Source organism: Diabrotica undecimpunctata, chromosome 8, assembly GCF_040954645.1.
Source record: "Diabrotica undecimpunctata isolate CICGRU chromosome 8, icDiaUnde3, whole genome shotgun sequence".
Lineage (NCBI taxonomy): Eukaryota > Metazoa > Arthropoda > Insecta > Coleoptera > Chrysomelidae > Diabrotica > Diabrotica undecimpunctata.
Window position 1 is genome coordinate 78,825,534 of NC_092810.1, and position 20,063 is coordinate 78,845,596.

Sequence of the window (20,063 nt, forward strand, 5' to 3'; positions counted from 1 at the left end):
TTTTCAAAGAGGAGGACTTTCTAAGCTCTTATGTTACAGATAGACCATTATAAGCTAACATACAGACCGATGACAATAATGAAAAGTCACAAAATTATTCAGAGCCAGAACCTTCCACTAGTAATCATGGTGTAAATCAAACAGATGAATTTCTTTCGCCAGAGCAAGTTAAACCTTACCCAAAGGCAGAGCAGAGAAAAAATATCAGGAAGGGCCGGCCTAAACTTAAATCCACAATTCTTACTAGTTCACCTTTTATGGATGAGAAAAAGAGAAGTGAGGAGGAAAGAATTCAGAAAGAAAAGGAAAAACAAGCACGGAAGAAGGTCGCTCACAATGCAAAAAGGAAGGTTTTTGATGAAACATCTTCCGAAAGTGATATTGCAGAGGCAGTAGTTGATGACTATGACAATGATCTGGAGGATGATTTCGAAGACTTACAAAATATTCCTCAGGATGAAACTTTAAGGATCAAAGATTTTGTGATAGTTGAATATACTACCAAGAAATCATACAAGCATTTTATAGGACAAATAGAAAAAATAGAGGCAGATGAATATTCCATAAACTTTATAAAAAAATGCAAGACTACTTCAACTAACTTCATTTTCCCTGATGAAAGAGACGAAGACACTGTTACAATAGGACAAATAATTCAAAAGTTACCCAAACCTGCAATTTTTGGAGGAACGCAGAGATCTATGAAAAAGCTTAGTTTTGATTATGATCTATCTTCTTATAACATGAATTATTAGTTAGTTTCTTCTTCTTAGAGTGCCATATCCCTACGGAACGTCGGCGACTACCATGCTTATAATATTTTTATATTGATCTCGGTCTTGCGCTACGTGTAGCAATTGGTCCGCTGTCAAACCTGTCCACTGCCGCAAATTCCTCAACCAAGAGAGTTTCTTCCGTCCTATCCATTTCTATCCTTCGATTTTACCGTTGAGAATTAGCCGAAGGAACTCATATCTTGGTCCTCTGATTATATGTCCAAGATATTCTAGTTTACGCCTCTTAATAATATTTAATAGAGTTCGTTGATGTCCCATTCTTCGAAGAACTTCTTCGTTTCTGGTTCTGCTAGTCCATGGAATTTTTAGTATCCTTCGATACAACCACATCTCAAACGCCTCGATTTTATTCATGATATCGGCGTTTAAAGTCCAAGTTTCACATCCATACAAAAGTACAGACCACACGTAACATATTGTAAACTTTTCACGGATTTCCAAATTTAATGAGTTATTGGATAATAGAGGCTTGAATTTTTAAAATGAGTTTCTTGCCTGTTCAATTCTATATCGAATTTCGAAGGATGGATCTAGATTTTGGGTAATCCAACATCCAAAGTATTTGAATCTCTGAACTCTCTGCAGCGGTTGTTGGTTTAATATCAGTTGGGTTGCGCCGATATTCACTTTACTGGTCACCATGTATTTAGTTTTATCGATATTTATCGACAGTCCCCAATTTGTGCATTCCATTAGTTAGTTTAGTGTACTTCATATTGAGTTTTTTATTTTTTTTAGCGAATATGTTATTTTCTGGTTATTTCCAATGTTAAGTTTTTGCTTTTTAATTAAATTTTTATCGAATATGTTGGTTTTGCTTTTGTTCTGATTATTTAGAAATATATTAAACCATTTTAAAAACAATATTTTCTTATGTCCCAATACGAACCATAGGGCGTCCCAGTATGTACCAGTGATGGTATACAATGGGACATGGGGTACATAATGGGACAGTCAGTTTTTTGCGTAAAATATCAAAGCAAAAATTAAAAAAAAAAAAATAGATTGTAAACGAATATTTACCCCCTACCTATGTACCTAAATTGAATAAAATATCTCCAGAATTTAAAATGTTATTAAAAATTTTAGAAAACTGTCCCGTTATATACCACCCTCCCCTACTCAATAAAAATAAATCTTCATGGTCAGAAACTTCCAACACATGGTTTAGATTTAAGAAAAAACCACATGGTTTAGATGTAAGAAAATGCACATGGTTTAGATGTAAGAAAAAGCGCATGGTTCAGATTCAAGAAAAAGCACATGGTTTAGACTTGAGAAAATACACGTGGTTTTGGTTTAAGAAAATAGAGGCATGGTTTTTATGCAGACAATTTATGGATCGAGTTGAGAAGAGAGCAACAGCAGGATTTCTTATGGAAGTTAAGCTAAGTTTCTTTCTTTCTTTGGATATGTGTATAGATGCTTAATTCTCTGTTATCAAAACCTCAATTTTTTAATTATTGTTAAATTCTAATTTGTTATTTTATTAATTTGTCAATTAATAAAGAGATGTGTTGAAAACCTATTTTATTAATAATTCCCGATTTCTCAAAAATTAATTAGTTTATGCCGAACAACACCCCTGAGGGGTTTTAATGTGCAATGGATGAGCTAGCCGTTATACAATTGCCGCCCAACGTACGTAAACTATTTAATTTGTTGATTTTGGGTTTTATTGGTAAATTTTTCTCACATTTTCTTTATTCAATTTGTTTCCGTAAAATTTATTTCAATTTTTTGCATTTTTTTTTTGCAATAAGTAATTTAAAGAAAAAAGAAGAACCCGTTTGAGTTATCAGCTTATCAGTTTTTGTGTCAAATCAAGGTATTTGTTTGACCATTTATTTAAATGTTTACTTCAGATATTTGAAAAGCGAAGTTTTTTCCCTAATTATAATAAATAAAACTTATTTCGATATCTACATAAGATAAGAAACTTTTAATACTATACTCACAACGATCTATGATGATAATTCTATAGTATCGGTTAGTTTTCATAATACAAGGCGCGTTCGAAAAGTTTGCATATTAGTTCAACACTATTATTTTAGGAGTGGGAGTAGCTAAGGGTTGTATCATCTTCAAACGTAGCATCTCATCAACTCCTTCATTTAAAATTTTTTGCATGGCAGGAGACAAAGGATACTGCCTCTGTTTAATTGGCTTATGGCCTGCTGTATCAATGTGATGAGTGTAAAGATGAGTTCTACCAATAGAATCCACCGGGCCTATTTCTTTAAATAATTTTATCACGGAATCGAGCTGAACTGATTGGGAAGGTGTTAGGCTGTGTTTGTCACTAATAGTGTTGACAACACATGTTGAAAACTCCATTAAATTGGCAGAATTAAAGGTAAAATTGGAAAAATCTAAATTAAGCTTAAAAATTCTTACAAAGTCCATACCTAAAATCATTTTTTAAAAAATAGAAGGTACTACTAAGAATTTCAATATATGTTTGATATTCTGCAAAGATACGGGTAAATCAACATAACCGATAGTATTTTGAAGACTACCATCAGCTGTTGTTAAGCAAATAGAAACATCATAATTTAAAGTTAGCTTACACTTCTTCAATAAATTTAACGATGATGAACCCAGGATAGAAACGTTGCTACCTGAATCCAAAAGTGCAGAAATAAGCTCTCCATCTACTGAAATAGATATATATGGACGATTATCAGAACCGTGCTTGTCCAACAATGGATTAGTAGTTAGTTTCTCAGAAGGCAAAATAGGGACTAAAGTTAAATTACCATCTGAAGCCAAATTATTACTAAAAGAAATGATAGACTCATCATCAGAATCGTCAACTTTTGAAGAATAAGTAGGTAATAAATTAGATACAGTTTTGTCTATATTACTGTTTGAATTAAATTTAGAAAAAGAGACAATTTTATTATCATTGTTATGCAATCTTATATTAGAAAAAGGATGGGAATCACTGTTATGCAAATTACTTTGTCGTAGGTCTATTGTCGAGAACTTTTGTGTAGAGATTTTCCTGGAATGTGCTTGTCTTTTGTTGTCGGCATTTCTGTGCTCGACGTAGACGGGGCTGGTGGGTTGATGTTGACACCAGATTGCTCATTTTTTGAACAGCGACTACAATTCTTCTTATAGACATTTTTCCTACCGCAACCATGGCAAAATATGGTACGTTTAGATCTACACTCCGGGAATAAATGTCCTTTAATACCACAATTCCAGCAAATCACTTGTAAAGAATTTGTCTCCTGAAATCTTTTATGAAACGTAGGATGTTGCGTCCTTAGAGTAGACATAGATAAAGCTAACTCTATTTTTCTACAAAATTTTGTTAAATCTGCAATTGTGCTTACTTCTTGCAAGACTAAGGCTTTAATGTAGTCTGGAAGAAGGCCTCTTCTTATTTCTGAAACCATTTCACATTCTTCTACTTTTTTCGGAAGCCTGTAGAAAAGCACTTCAAAATTTGAAATGAAAGTAGTAACGGGTTCCCTAAAACTTTGCTTGGTAGAACGTATTTGATCCCATAAATTACGTTCATAATCTTCAGGGAAATAGGTGTTTTTGAGAGCTATAACAAGTTCTGACCAATCGTGAAAAGATCTCTTAATAAAATTATTGTGCCACCAAACAAACGCAGAGCCTTCAAAAAGGTCTCCAGCAGATAGAAATAACTCCTGGTCCGTACATCCTCTTGAGGCTTTTAATGCTTCAATTTGCTCTAAAAACGGAATAATTTGTTCTCGACCGGAAAACTTTATAATTCCCCATTTGTGAATCGGGACGGATTTAACAACAGTGCCAAAGGATCTTAATGCAATAGGCGTAGAAGCGGTTTGGGGGAAGCATTTTATCGTTAGCGTCCTCTCGCAAGTCCACTTGGATTTTCTCAGCCAAAACTCCTTCTAAGTTGACGAGGTTGTTCCTAATTTCTCGCTTAACTTTCAATTCATCCTCCTTAGTAGCATTCAATTTGGAAATCCTACCAGACAAATGTGTCAATCTATCCGTTAACTGTTTATATGATGATGAGTTCTTTGTGCAAGTGAAATTGTTTATAAGTGTATTCAATTCCGTAAAAGTTGTTGTTGCACCTTTGAAATCTTCTTCGAATGACAAGTCATTCGAGGCAGGTGAAAAGCTACGATTAAAAACTCCCTGTGTTAAAAGTCCACGAAGAACCTTCCTTTTTTCTTCAACTGTATTTGGCACATCAACATCTCTTGCCTGAATTTCATAAGCCAGTTCATCCGACTTTAAATGATTTGTAAAAAGACGGACTATAGTAGAAACCCTCAATTTAGAAGAGTGATATCATAGTTTAAACGCCGAATATCCTCAAATTTAAATGTACACAGCGGCCCTCGAAAACTGCCTGTTTTCTCGATTGCAATTTGCGTTTCCTCATAAGAAATTACAGAATATATAAAGTAGTATATTTATTTGTGCTTCTCTATAGTAGACTTGACCAGAAGTTGTCGAACAGTGTAGCCAATTCTTGTTCACAAGTAGTAATTATGGTCATACAAAACCTGTATTCTTCCACGCAGCGATTATTACTGTCATAAAAATACAAAAAAACCTGATTTTTTCAATAGTAAAAATTAAGCACAAAATTGTAATGAAATAAATTTTATTTATATGTTCCGTTTTGTTACATATTTAAATTTATAAAATAAAAATCGATATTTTAAAACAATATTTTTCAATCGTTTGGCAACTTTGGAATTAGCGACGGAACCCCGTTTCAATTCATATCCACAGAAACCCGTAAAACTAGTTTTTGTCGAGCGAGTGCCCATCAACAATAGTTCATTACATTGGCGTTTCTGAGGGTAGGGTATTTTATGCGATAAGTTTGTGTTATTGATAAAACGTGTTATTGATAATACGAGTGTTATAGTTTGTCGTTTTATAGTAAATTTTTAGTTATATTCTGTGATTATTTGGTTTGAGTTTTATTGGAGTTGGACGAAAAACCGAGTTGTTCCAAGAGAAGACTGCAAAATTCTGATGTTGATTCCAAAAATGAAATGCCGCAAAAGAGACGGAAAATGTTAACGTCCGAAGAGAAGGTAATAATACGAAACGTTTATGAAGGAATTGTCGGCAGAAAAATGGAATTAAATGTTAGCCAAGCGGTCGACAAAAGTATCCGTTAGTTGTATTTATCGTGTAGTTAAAAATACATCGGAAAATAAAAAGCAAGAAAAAGGTAAATCTAGAGGTAGGAAAAGCATTGTTTTGGATGGCGAGACAAGGAATATTATACGTCGAAAAATTCATTCACTTTATTTTCGGAGTGAAATTCCAACACTGAAAAATATTTCTCAAGAGCTCGAAAACGATGACTCCTTACCCAAGATATCTCGTAGAGTCTTAACCAGGACCATGCGTGTAATGAACTTTTGATAAGTATAACTCAACAGAAAAAGTATGCTATAAGAAAAAAATAAAATTATTGTGCGGAGAAGAAAATATTTAGAAGAAATACGCAAAATTCGCAGCACTGGACGCAAAATATGTTATTTGGATGAAACCTGGATTAGCCAAGGTTGGAAAAGGTCATACAGTTGGAAAAGTTTGGCAAGATTTAAATGTCAAAAGTAAACGCGAAGCATTTATAGAAGGCTGATATACAGGATTAAAAGCTCCATCAGGAAAGGGACGGCGTTTAATCGTCACCCATATAGGAAGTGATACAGGGTTTCTTGATAATGGTTTTCTTCAATTTGAGTCGAAAAAAACAGGTGATTATTAAAGAAATTAAAAGGGAGGATTCAAGAATGGCTTACAGAAAAGGGGATTGCATACGAAGAATCAATGCTCAAAATTTAGCTAATTGACATTGCACGGTTAAGGAAAATTGAATATCTTAAATATGCTGTAGATGAAACTGCAAAAGTTTATGGTGTCAAAGTTCTGCGTCTACCACCTTATCATTGCGAACTTAATCCCATTGAACTTATCTGGGAGCAAGTGAAAGGAGAAGTAGCACGCAATAACAAAACGTTCAAATTAAACAAAATTAAGAAACTTTTGATTCAAGCAATCCTCCATGTAACTCCAGAGAAATGGGCTAAATGTATAGGCCACATAATTAAAGAAGAACATCGTATGTGGGAACTTGACACTCATATCAAAGTTTTACTAGAGCCAATTATAATTACACCAGGTGGTGAAGATAATGACAGCGATAGCAGCACTGCATCTTCAGGTTTAGACAGCGAATAATATGTTCTAATAGTTTAATAAGAACATCAGCATAAAAAAAACCAAAAACAAAAAAAAAACGAGAAGAAAATAGTAAGTGTGTATAGTGTTTGTGTTTAAACACATCAAACATTATTTTTATTTTGTTTTTATAGAATTTTATTTTGTTTTATAGGATTTTATTTTGTTTTGTTTTATACTGTTTAAGTGTTTTGTTCATTTTATTTAATAAGACAATATAGCTCTTGGCGAACACCCATTTAAAAAAAGTATCGCGCCACAAGACATACCTCTGGAGTGGTGTGGAAACTGTCTTAAAATTTGTTTTAAAAAAATTTCATTGTGTAACTTTTTAAGGACGGGTCACGTCAAAAGACGTTTTAGCGTAACTTCCGCGACAGCCGGTTGGTATCAGTACACTTTCTGCAAAATTACTTCTTTTTTATAGCTTTTTGTTTGTGGCATTCTGTATTTTTAGGGGAATGAAGGGAATGAGCCACAAAGTATTTATTCATATGTTTATTTATTGACGTTTCGATCTCTATATCCAGAGCCCGTTTTCAATTATACAAAAAATGATAGTACTATTTATTTTCTATGGCTTTTTGCTTGTCGTTCTGTATTTTTAGAAATAATGTTGGGAATAAGCCACAATATATTTATTCAAATGTTTAATTTACGGACGTGTAATAAATAATGCTTCACTTATCGTCTCGTATGGTAGATTTATTTATGTATTTATTTATATATTAATACACTAGATACTCATGATTTAGTTTATTGGTTATCTAAGTACAATACTAGATAGTACTCAGTTGACTTTGACTAACTTAGACCGTTTTCTTGATTCTTCATTCTTAACAACATTGATAATAATACCCATAATCCCGTGATTTCCAGCTATTTAACACACGTGAGTTTGTTATCATAATACGTTTGTTATTTGTTAATTGATACACGTTATTTAATAATCTTTTGACTACATTGCAAATTTCACTAGGTCAGAGTGTGTCCTCGTTACAACGATATTTTCAATGTCGTAAACAAATAATATATTTTCGGAAATGTGTGTCACGGTATTAAAAAGATTACTTGAATCTGATGCTTAATTAAATCCCGTTACATCCCTATCCCTCAGAAGAAAAATTTTCTGAGTGCTGTTCGTTTTTAATCAATTACATAAACTGTTTTTACTCGTCCCTTCCGAAAGAAAATTTTTCGTGTCATCATCAACTGATTACTGTACATATATACATTATTTACATATACATATTTATAGAATTATATACAAATTTTTGGTACATATTTCCTTATATCTAAAAATTTTATTTTTAATTTAGTAACCTCGCCTAACCTAACATCAGCAAATTATAAAGTTACCATGATTGTTCCCTTGTAATATGCTACTTATTATCCTTTATTATCTCTTAGATTAGCTTAATATTTTCATCATCATCATCATCACTGGCTCGACAACCCTTTTTGGGTCTTGGCCTGTTCTAGGATTTTTCTCCATTCCGATCTGTTTCGTGCTTTTTTTCTCCAGTTTTTTATTTTTAAGGTTGTTATATCATTTTCTATTTGTTCTAAGTATCTCAGTTTCGGTCTTCTTCTTGTTCTTTTTCCTACTGGCATCTGTTTGAATATTTTGTTTGGTATTTCGCCTTCTTCCATTCTTTCTACATGTCCTATCCAACGCAGCCGTCCTATTTTGATGAATGTTATAATATCCGGATCCTGGTATATTTTGTATAGTTCAGATTGTATCGTCTTCGCCATATTCCGTTTTCTTTTGTGCCCTTATATATGTGTCGCAAGATTTTTCTTTCGAAGGTGGCTAACAACGTTTCCTCTCTTTTAGTAAGTGTCCAGGTTTCTGAGCCATATGTGAGTACCGGTCTTATTAGGGTTTTATATATTTGGCATTTTGTCTTTCTTGCGACGTTATCTGATCTTAGGTGTCTAATTAAGCCATGGTAACATTTATTTGCAATAAATATTTGCCTCTTCACTTCCTCCGTAACGTTATTATCAGACGTGACTAGGGATCCCAAGTATATAAAGTTTTTTACCTCCTCTATGTTGTATTCTCCTATTGTTATATTTTGTGGCTGCCTTATTTCTGCGTTTTTTCTTACCTGCATATATTTTGTTTTGGTCTGATTGATTTTAAGACCACTATTTTGTGCAGCTCGTTCTATTTGGTTGTATGCCTCTATCATTTCTCTTCTTGATCTTGCGATTATGTCAACATCATCTGCAAATGCTAGTATTTGCACGCTTTTATTAATGATTGTTCCTCGTGTATTGACTGTTGTGTCCCTCAGTATTTTCTCGAGCACGATGTTGAACAAGATGCATGATAGAGCGTCTCCCTGGCGTAGTCTCTTTTTCACATCTATTGTTTCCGTTAATTCATTTTGTATCCGGATTCTACTTTCTACTTTTAGAGATTCTTTTATCAGTTCTATTAGTTGTGTTGGTATATTAAATTCTTTCATTGCTTTTATTAAGAATTCTCGATTTATATTTTCATATGCGCTTTCAAAGTCTATGAAGAGATGATGGGTGTCGATGTTATATTCACTTGTTTTTTCGAGGATCTGTCGCAGAACAAATATCTGGTCTATTGTTGACTTCTGTCTACAGAAGCCACTTTGGTATTTGCCAACTATTTTTTCATAAATGACATTGGACATTATTTTGTATGCTGCATTCAGCAGCGTGATTCCACGGTAGTTTCCACATTCTAACTGATTTCCTTTTTTTTATGTAGTGGTACAATAATACCGCTATTCCACTCCGTTGGTAGCTGTTTATTCGACCATATCTTTGTTATCAATTCATGTATTGTTTTTTGTAGTGCGTCTCCTCCTTCCTTTAGTAACTCCGATGCTATTTGATCCGATCCCGGTGCTTTATTGTTCTTTAATTTTTCTACTGCTGCTCTAATCTCGGCTATTGTTGGTGGAGTCTTTTCTCTGTTGTCTGCTTGGTCTAATGGTATGTCAGGGGTCGTCTCTCTCCGATCTCCTTCAAACTTTTCCGTAAAATGTTCTGTCCATCTACTTAGTATCTCTTGCTGTTCTGTCAATATATTACCTTCCTTATCTCTACACATCGTTGTTCTCGGTTTGAAGTCTTTTCTGCTTTTGTTTAGTCTCTGATAAAATTTTCTTGTCTCTGTTGATTTACTTAGTTCTTGTAGTTCTTGAAGTTCTTTGTTCATATATTCTCTCTTTTTTCTTCGGTGAGTTTTCTTTTCTTCTTTGCGTAGTCGTTTATATTCTTCCTCTGCTTGTCGGGTTCTGTGCCCCTGTTGCATCAGTAAATATGCTCTGTTTTTTTTGTCTGTGATGATCTGACATTCTTCGTCAAACCAGTCATTCGTTCTTGTTTTTCTTTCTCTACATTTTATGCCTAGTACTTCTTTAGCTGCCTCTTTTATGATGTCTCTGCATTCTTCCCACTCTTTATTTAGGTTTTCATGTGTTATTCTGTTTTCTAGTTTGTTGTTTATCTTTTCTTTATACTCTTTATTTTTGTTTGTTTCTTTGAGTCTTTCTACCTTGTATCGTTCATGTTTAGAGCCTCTTTCCTTTTTGATGTTTGAAATTCTAGCCCTTACCCTACTTTCGACCAGGTAGTGATCAGAATCCGCATTTGCCCCTCTTCTAGTGCGGACGTTTATTATATTCGATTGGTGTCTCGAGTCTACAATAACATGATCTATCATATTTACTGTAAGTCCATCCGGGGATTTCCAGGTACCTTTGTGTATATCTTTGCGAGCGAAGTATGTGCTGGCAATCACCATGTTAAGTGATCTTGCTAGGTTTATTAACCTATTGCCATTGTCATTTGATTGCTCATGGAGACTGTGCCTACCTATTGTGGGTTGGAATTGCTGTTCTTTTCCAACTTTGGCGTTTAGGTCTCCATAGATTATTTTTATATCATTTTTTGGGCATAACTGATATGCGGACTCTAATTCGTCATAAAATTCTTCTTTAATTTCCTCTTCTTTTTCTTCTGTCGGGGCATGCGCATTAATTAGACTGTAGTTAAAGAATCGACCTTTAACTCTTAAAATGCACTGTCTTGGACTAATGGCTCTGAAATCTCTTATAGTATGCTTTACTCTCTTGTTTACTATGAATCCTGTGCCCAAGACGTGATCTTTAGGATCGCAGCTGTAGAAAATCGTATGGCTTCTTTTTTCCATTATATTGTTTCCAATCCACCTCATTTCTTGTATGGCAGTTATGTCTATTTTGTATCTGTCTAGTTCATTTAGGAGATTTTGGAGAGCTCCCAATCTATATAAGGTACGAATATTCCATGTCGCAACCCTCAAATCGTGTTCCTTTTTCTCGCACAGTCGTCGTCGTTTGATCAGTCCGGCTTTTCTTCCTTGAACGTTCATAACTCATGGTTTTTCTAGGAGAAGGTAGTTAACCTTCCGCCCAACCCCCTATTCGTCAGAGGACCAAGACTCCCTTCTTCGTCAGCCCTGACCCCACCTTCCACTGGGGGTTGGTTACCCAATCTCCAGTGGGGTTGCTCAGGTTACCGGCGTGTACCGCCTTGGAGGTGAAGATAGGAATTGAGTAGGATAGGCTAAGTGATGCCAACAGGATACGGCATCATGTATTGCGCCTCACTACCCCCTTTACACACCAGCTTAATATTTTACCTACGTTTTTTTTTTAACGTTAAATCATTTAGATTATATTACATATTACCCCCTATTATGTTATTATGTGATTGATTACATATTATATCTTACTCCCTATTACGTTATTATGTGGTTGATTACGTATTATATCTTACTCCCTATTATTTGCACATAATATTTACAATAACCTTTACGTATTTTAAATAATAAATAAAAATTTATAATAATAAAATCTTATATTAATTCTTGTATTAATTCTTGCATTAATTCTTGCATTATTTCTTGCATTAATTCTTGGTACCAAGTAATAGTTCTGTTTTCACTGTTCATATACACTATTAATAACTTCGACATTTCACAATAAAGTTTTGTCGTTTTATTCATTTATTCATTTATCCCTATTTCTTTTGTTTAACTACTACTATACAGTCTAACATTTTTCTTTTTGTTATACACATTTTAAATATATATTGTACGAACTTAAAACTATATTTACACATTATATTCATTTAAATATATTTTTATATATTATTTGCATTCAAAAGTACATGTATATACTACGAGTATATTCATTGACTCTAATTGTAGCAAAGTATTGTTTCCTTAATTATTCTAGCTATAAACTCTGTGCCTTGGTCTGCTATTATTTTTCTGGGTACTCCATACCTCAAGATAAATTTTTCTACCAATGATTTGGCTACTGTTTTGGCTTATTTTATTTTCTATTACATATTCTTCTACGTAGTTGCTTAATTCGCATTGTACGTCAATATATCTGTTTCCATTTTCATCCATGTACATTTTCATGGGTTCCTTGTTTATGATTTAGTGCTTATGACTTTCTCAGTCGTCGCATCTCTTCACGTTTCACATATTTCTCAACATTTTTTCGTAATTCGTCCCACAACTAGTATTAACTTATATTTCTGTATTTAATATATCCTATTCATTCTTCCATATCCTTCCTCTAACATGTGGAAGTCGTTAATTATAACTCTTCTTGATCTGCTTATCTTGTACTATATTATGTATTGATTGTATTATGTTTATCTTATACTATACAAATTTTTATACCTTTTCCTTAAAAAAAAATTATTTTTTTTTAATCGTTTCGTATTTTATTAAGAATTCGCTGATTCTTATTTTCCATCTCTTCTTATTCTCATTTTTCATTATTATCATTTTCTTTATAATCTTCTGCACTCACATTTGTGAGACAAAATCTCAACAAGTCTCCTAATGCTATTCCTGAAGCATAAATCCTTAAAATAAATTTGTTTTTCTTCGATAAATCGGGGAATTCCATAATCGGGGCTTATTAGATATATCTTGGGCTTATTAAATGCTTCTTGACATTCAGTAGTCCATTAAACTTTACTTTCTTCCTAGATAATCTGTTACGTGGTTTGACTATTTCCGCAAAATTGCTTTTTCTTGCATTGTAAATAAAATTTTAAATATACGGATCATAATAATAAAATATTTAACGTGGTCAGTTATATTGAACTCATTTCATATTTTATGGACATGCTTACTACGTACATTTCAACTATATCATTAACCTAATGTCATTATGTAATGTTTATATTAGGTACGAATACTGTGTTTGTTGTTGTGATAAAATATTATAGTTACGGTTTTTTTTTGGTTTACAAACTAACTGTTGCTTTGTACATATAGGTCTTTTCCCAAATAAAAACGTCTGCATATTTTGCATTTTTTCTATGGGCCTTTTTCTTCAAATATTAATGATTTTTACTGTGCTTAATAGTTGTTTGACTCTTTTTTACTCTTTGCCTTGTTTCTTCCATATAAAATATATAAAATTTTTTCCGGGTTTTGTATCTTCGGAATTAAACATCTAATTTATATGTCTCGATTATTTACATTTATGATTCGTATAGGTAACATAATTTTAATCGGTTTATCTATTAATCCTACTGTAAATTCCTTCTTAACTTCTGGTTTCTATATTACTGTAACTGTTTCTTCTGTTTTTCAGTTCGATCTCGAAATTAATTTTGTCAAATATGTAATAATACTGACATATACTTTTCAAAATAATCTGTTCATCATTTTTCGCCTTTGTGCGTACTTAATTTACTCAACATCTTTTCTTTTCTTGCATATAAATACAATAATCGTAGGGAATCGTCTTTCATTGTGACAAACTTTCTTTTCAATAATTTTTCCATTTACTTTATTAAAAAAAAATCATTATTCAAAATTCGTTCCGCAATTTTAATCCATTCTGTAGTTACTGTATTGTCGTGCTGGAGCCGCAGGACTCTTAGCGGGTTGGGATTCAAGTACCACCCTAGCTTATCCTCTTAGCAGCCTCCTACTCGACGTAGGTTTCAACCATTAAGGTCGAACCATATGCAGTTTGCCTACATTTCTGTCAAAAATCTACTTCGGTCACTGTATTCGTATTCGCATGCGGTGCGTAATATGCTCTTGCTGTGCCTCTATTTCTGTGGCATCTCACCTGTGTCCATTGATTATTCTTGTCTTTATTAATGTTGTCGCTGTCTCCTCGTGTCCTATCGCTATTTTCTCAAGGAGTTCTAGTGCATCTAAAAATGACTGCAGTTTACCTGCTTTTCCATCAAACTCGCTGGGTAACACCTTGCTTGCGATATTTAAAAATTCGTTTGTTGTAAGAGCCATACTTATTTCTTGCTCTGTGTCGCTATGTTCTTCCTTCTTTATAGGTTGTTGTTTCTTTGTCAGAGGTAGAGAAACTGGTTTAAAATCTTTTACATTTCGAGTATATTCTTTATCCGAAATTTCCATAATGTTATTATCATTTAAAACTTTTCTATCTCCAGTGAGTCCTTGTATTTGCAATGATTCGGCCGTTTCAATGAAGGTATTTAAATCTTCTTGTCTAATTTGTACTTCTCCATGGTATACAAATTGTAGTAAGTCTCTTAGTGCTTCGTAAGTCACGTTTGTCAAAATTACTATAGGATGTTGACAGGGATTTGACATAAAAATTTCTTTAAAATATGGGCTACCAACCGAAAGAACCATTTTATGCGCTTTTATGCATTTTCCTTGTGCTGAAAGCGTTACGTCTACAAAATCTTGACTCTTCCATAATGAATTTATTCCTGAACTCATATTTTCGTGGAAATTGTTCCAACATAATGAAAATTTTTCTGACGCCATGGTCAATTGTCTTTAAAAGTTCTTTTAAATTCGTTTTTCTTCCTTATAAATGTAACAATAATTCTAAATATCCTAATTTATTGTAGCTAAATAGTAAAATAAAAAGTCATATCCGATTTCTTCGTCTATATTAATTGAAGAATTTGTCATTTAAGCCAATTCATGTCGTAATTTAATATTTTCCGACTTAGTCACAGTATATTTTCATGGTCAAATATAAATGTTTTTAAAAATATACCTTTAATAAATAAAAATGTATGACACATTTGTTTCATTTAACAATAGAATTTGCTATATAAATAGTTATTTAGTGAAAACTTAAACATAAATTATATACTCTACTTTTAAAAGCAAAAAATTGTATAGTCAACATTCTGACTTGACCTAGCTTAAATTATATTCAACTAATAATTAATAATTTTTATCTGTTAGACTGTGTTTATATAAGGGATAACAAAATAAAATTTACTTACATAATATATTTCATATATGGTTTTTGTTAATTCACTTTTGTCCATTTATCCATTTTTTCCATTTATTGTCCATTATTATGAACTGGGCTGCTGTCGCGGGGCTCTTGGCGGGTTTGGACCGGAATTTGGCGGGAATTTTCTTAACTGCTGATGCATTTTCTATTTTTAAACTGGTACAATGCCTTCCATATATCATGAATACTTTACTTCATTTTTCCATTTAAATTTCCAGTATGATTTTCCTCTCATCTTGAGCTTCTCTGGATGAAGATTCCTGGTTTCTACCACTTCAGGATCGCCATGTAATAAATAATGCTTCACTTATCGTCTCGTATGGTAGATTTATTTAAATTACACTAGATACTCATGATTTAGTTTATTGGTTATCTAAGTACAATACTAGATAGTACTCAGTTGACTTTGACTAACTTAGACAGTTTTCTTGATTCTTCATTCTTAACAACATTGATAATAATACCCATAATCCCGTGATTTCCAGCTATTTAACACACGTGAGTTTGTTATCATAATACGTTTGTTATTTGTTAATTGATACACGTTATTTAATAATCTTTTGACTACATTGCAAATTTCACTAGGTCAGAGTGTGTCCTCGTTACAACGATATTTTCAATGTCGTAAACAAATAATATATTTTCGGAAATGTGTGTCACGGTATTAAAAAGATTACTTGAATCTGATGCTTAATTAAATCCCGTTACAGACGTTTCGATCTCTATAAAGAGACCGTTTTCAAACATACAAATGACAGATATATGTATTTTTCTATAGCTGCTTGTTTGTGGCATTCTGTATTTTTAGGGAGAAGGTTGGACAGAAGCCACAATATATCTATTTACATGTTTAATACATTGACGTTTCGATCTCTATTTTGTTTTTAAAGATAGAAAAAAAAAAGAAAATAAACAATATAAGATTATAAAAATATATAATAATAAACAAATAAAATAAATATAACTATCATTTATATATTTGAAAGCGGTCTTTGGATATAGAGATCGAAACGTCAGTAAAAACTTGTAAATAAATATATTGTGGCCTATTTCGAACATTAATATTTGAAAAATAAAATATAATTAACGTTAAAATAAAAGTAAGTGTACGTCACTGGATTTCCAAATGGCTTTCCGCATTTCTGGGCCTTTAAACGATGACTCACTCTCTCAAATAGTGAAATTATACTTTAGGCGCAGATGCATATAGGCCCACAAGATAATAACAAAAGGTATTCAAAAAAAGTATAGTTTAATTACTAGGCATGTACTGCAAGCATGTTATATCACCCAAAAATTGGAATAGAACGAAAATATTGCAATTTAATATATAATATATAAGAAGATATAATGATTATAGCAAAATATAAAATAAATCCTTAAATTGGAACTAGAAATATATGCTAATTAAATTTGCAGCAACATTTAAAAGGAGAGGAAATCACATAAAACATTGCCTTAATTGACGCATAAAGCATAATACTTCACGCTTGTTTAAAAAAAAACTATTTAAATAAAATAATAGTGTTGAACTAATATGCAAACTTTTCGAACGCGCCTTGTATTATGAAAACTAACCAATACTATAAAATTATCATCATAGATCGTTGTGAGTATAGTATTAAAAGTTTCTTATCTTATGTAGATATCGAAATAAGTTTTATTTATTATAATTAGGGAAAAAACTTGGCTTTTCAAATATCTGAAGTAAACATTTAAATAAATGGTCAAACAAATACCTTGTTTTGACACAAAAACTGATAAGCTGATAACTCAAACGGGTTTTTCTTTTTTCTTTAAATTACTTATTGCGAGAAAAAAAAAATGCAAAAAATTGAAATAAATTTTACGGAAACAAATTGAATAAAGAAAATGTGAGAAAATTTTACCAATAAAACCCAAAATCAACAAATTAAATAGTTTACGTACGTTGGGCGGCAATTGTGTAACGGCTAGCTCATCCATTGCACATTAAAACCCCTCAGGGGTGTTGTTCGGCATAAACTAATTAATTTTTGAGAAATCGGGAATTATTTATAAAATAGGTTTTCAACACATCTCTTTATTAATTGACAAATTAATAAAATAACAAATTAGAATTTAACAATAATTAAAAAATTGAGGTTTTGATAACAGAGAATTAAGCATCTATACACATATCCAAAGAAAGAAAGAAACTTAGCTTAACTTCCATAAGAGATCCTGCTGTTGCTCTCTTCTCAACTCGATCCATAAATAATTGTCTGCATCAAAACCATGCCTCTATTTTCTTAAGCCAAAACCACGTGTATTTTCTCAAGTCTAAACCATGTGCTTTTTCTTGAACCTGAACCATGTGCTTTTTCTTACATCTAAACCATGTGCATTTTCTTACATCTAAACCATGTGGTTTTTTCTTAAATCTAAACCATGTTTTCCATGGAAGTTTCTGACCATGAAGATTAATTTTTATTGAGTACCTTGTTGGTTGGTAGTTTATTTTAACAAGGCAGTAAATCGAATCGGATTCGTACAAGTAAATTATTTCGTAGTGGGGTTTCTGTTTCTTGCATGACAAAGCAAGCAGAGGTACAAGTCGAGGGAACTTAAGAAATTAATCGGTGAATTTATTTGTAGTAGGAAAATGTTGAAATGAAATATAGGAATAAAAACAAAGGAAAAAGAAGTTATTATCAACGAGAATTAAATAGTACGAGCAGAAAATAATGGAAAGTACTTTCCAGTACTGAATTAATAAGAACAAAAATGTAACGTTTTAATCGTTACTAAATATCTCTTCTTCAGCTGTTTAATAAAATTTATGCAACTGGCTATATACCAACGGATTGGCGGCTGTCGACTTTTGTGACGATACCTAAAAAAGCAAATGCGAAAAGATGTAGTGACTACCGAACCATCAGCTTGATGAGTCATGTTTTAAAGATATTTCTACGAATTTTGCACTCTAGGATGTACCAAAAAATAGAACAACAACTTAGTGACACACAGTTTGGATTCCGCAATAACCTTGGAACAAGAGAAGCACTATTTAGTATTCAGGTTATGGTACAGAGATGCAGAGATGTCGGACATCCAGTTTATATGTGTTTTATTGACTTTAAGAAGGCCTCTGATCGAGTAAAACACACTGAAATGATATCTGCCATTCTTCAGCAGGTAGGTATTGATGATAAAGACCTATGCATTATTAAAAATATTTACTGGCATCAACGTGCAAACATCAGGATTGGCCGGGACACTTCTGAAGAGCTTCAAATACGAAGAGGAGTAAGGCAGTTCTTCAATTACGAAGAACTTCAACATCTTATTAATAGGATTACCACAACGTGTGATGAATATGGCCTTAAGCTAAACACCGCAAAGACAAAGGTGATTGTCGTCAGTAAAACGCTAATACAACCGGAAGTGGTAACAGCTTATGGTGAACAACTGGAGAGAACTAACAGTATCACTTACCTAGGTTCTAATCTAAATGAGAATTAGGTCATGAGCAAAGAAATTAGAATACGGATAGAGGCCAGAGCTGCATTTTTTAAGATGAAGAAACTGTTGTGTGGAAACAATATTACTTTAAATCTGAAAATTAGATTAGTGAGATGTTATGTGTTTTCTACTCTCTTGTATGGTGTTGAAGGTTGGACTTTGACGGATACACTTCTTAAAAAACTGAAAGCCTTTGAAATCTGGGTGTATCGGAGAATCCTATGAATAAGTTGGGTGGATAGAGTTCGTAACGAAGTTGTTTTGCATCGGATGGGAAAAGTTACGGAAGAAAACAGTTAAAAATCGCAAACTTGAATATTTTGGCCATGTTATGCGCCACCCAGAGAGATATAATATACTCCATTTAATAATACAAGGCAAGGTAGACGGAAGAAGAGGGCCAGGTCGAAGCAGAACGTCATGGCTTAGAAACCTGAGAGATTGGTTTAACAGATCCTCTGCATCTCTTTTCAATTTGATAGAGAACGCTCGATAATCGAGCTCGGCACATGAAAAAGAAGATATAGGGATTCATCCTTTTGTTGAAGAGTGTTGTTAAAAAAAATTATTTCTTTCTAAAATATTTTCCCAAATAGTAAGCAACAGTATATACTCAAACGTACCTATCATGTTTTTTATGTAAACCGGTAGCTTCGGACCTTGTTAATGGTTCTTCATTTTGATTTTAAGGAAAAATGATGTAAACAATCTTTAATTTCATCATAATTTTCCTTTTAGATTATCAGAACGAGCAGACCAACTGGTGTTACAAATGGGTTTAATACTCAAGAGTTTGCTCTTACAAAAATTTTGAAATGCATTCCACCTATTTGTAGAACTTGAAAAAATATGTACAATTCCTGAACAATATTGAAAAAAGTGGTCATATCCATGCAAATTTCGGCAGTAGCGCTTTCGATTAAATTTATTGAATGATTTGCGCATGGAATAAAGTGGACGGAAAAAAATATGTTGTTTTATTCGAGATTGTAGTGCATTATATTTACCTCGTATAGTTATTACAAGCATTACTAAACGCATAACTCTGTCTCCGACAGTTAGTGATATTAAAATAATTGTCTTTTCTAAGTTTTCACTAGTATTAAAAAATATGGGTATAAATCTCAAAAATCCCTCTTTTATACCACTTAAAAGGACATAGTAAAGAATGACGGTAAGCTGATCTATGTGAGATATATCAGTTGTTGAATCAATTATTAGAGAGTAAAATTTCGATTTC